The sequence below is a fragment of the Phocoena sinus genome, chromosome 2, assembly GCF_008692025.1.
Source record: "Phocoena sinus isolate mPhoSin1 chromosome 2, mPhoSin1.pri, whole genome shotgun sequence".
Taxonomy (NCBI): Eukaryota; Metazoa; Chordata; class Mammalia; order Artiodactyla; family Phocoenidae; genus Phocoena; species Phocoena sinus.
In genome coordinates, this window is record NC_045764.1 from 83,154,454 (window position 1) to 83,156,338 (window position 1,885).

The window sequence follows — 1,885 nt, forward strand, 5'->3', positions numbered from 1 at the left end:
CATGTTCCTGGTTCCTCACCTTTCTATGATTTGGCCACAATGGTATGAGGACACTCCTGCCTGGTTCCGATCCCTTTGGTGATGTTCTTCCTGTGGTGATAGTGTGATCCTGGCTGGGTACCTCACCCTTCTGTGAAGTTGGCCCTCTGCTGTGAGGTAACTCCTGCCTGGATTACTCCCATTGCCTTGGTGGGGTCGGCCCTCTCGTGGCAGTTGTAGCCTGCTGGGAGACTCCTCTCCTTTGTGATGAGGACCCTCTAGCGTCAGGCTCTAACTGCTGGGCTCCCCACATTTTCTGATGTGAGCCCAGTGATTCCAGGACACTCCTGTAAGTTTCCCATCCCCTTGGTGATGTGGGCCTTCTGCTCTGAAGTCCCAATGGCTGGGTTGCTCACAGTATCATGATGAGGGCCCTCTGGTGTGAGCTCATTCCGGCCTGGATTCCATAGCCCTGGTACTGTGGGCCACCTGCTGGGAAGTTTCAACTGCTGGATTCCTCACCTTTTTTATTCCAAGGGCCCTGTCTTTTGAGGCTAATCCTTCCTGACTCACTCCGAGCCCCTTGGTGATGTGGGTCCTCTGGTTTGAGGCCACATGTGCTGGGTTCCTCAACTTTCGATGATGTGGCCCCACTGGTGTGAGGACACTCCTGCCTGGTTCCCATCACCTTGGTGATGTGGGCCCTCTGGTGAGAGACTGATCCTTGCTGGGTACCTCACCCTTTTGTGAGTTGGGCCCTCTGATGTTAGGTCCTTCCTGCCTGGGTGGAAAACTTCACCCTGGTGATGTGGGCCATCTCTTGCCTACTAAACGGTGCTGGGAGCCAGCTCCCCTTGTTAATGAGGGCCCTGGAGAAAACGCATATGCCCTTTCTGTCCAAGTACATCATTGTCGAGGTTCTATCACTTTTCCTCTGCTTTAAGAGCAATTCCCGTCTAACTCCTGAAATTGGATCCCTGCAATTCTGCCTCGATTTCAAGTCTTCTTCGCCGCCTTACTTCAATATATTTTCCGATGATAGCTGTCATTTATAACTCTGCAGGTTCGTGAATTACAGTGCCCCTGAGTCCCTTTCTTCAACTTGCTTTCTTGTGAGCTGGCCGAAAAACCGCAGGATTGCTTCAGGCCCTAATCTGGTTCGGGCATGGCTCGCTGAGTCTTTGGTTAAATCCTCTTCCTGGTGGTAAATGAGCGTTAAATTTGCCCCTGCAGACACCTACAGCTAATCTCTCATTGGTTCTCCGTATTCCTGTTCATCTTCTGCAGAATTTGCAAACTGTGCCAAACAGGAGGTGAAAGACACTGACTCTGCAAGTGGGGAGAGATTTAGTAAAGTGTCTGAAATTGGGAAATCGGTTACCAGGGGATGAAAACTGAGATGCATTTAAAAACGTTTCACGATCACACGGTGGACCATACCCTGGGTTCCCCATGCATGTTTTATTTGAAGGAAGAATCATTTAAACCTGGAGAGTTGGGACCCATGGAATGGGTACCATACAGTATGACTTCAAAGGGTTTGCACTGGCTCACTGAACCTCACCAATCCTGTCAGCCCCAAATGTCCAGCCTTATGTCTCACCCAGCTCTAGGTGGAGAGGTGGTAAATACAGGTTGCATCACAAGCCCTGAATGAATTATTGAATAATTGTTCTCTATTTTACTGTCATTGTGGTGTTTTTTTGAAGTTTATTTTCATAATGGGATTTAGCTAATTTTCACTGCTGCATTTATGCCACTGTACACACACTTGATTCTCTTACGGAGACATATAAATCCATAGGTTTTAAGATTCTTCCTAGTCAGGTATATTCCTAGGCGTTGAATATGGGGTGTTGAGTCCATTTCGTTGAGCAAGGAGTAGGTCTTGTCTATTACATATTTG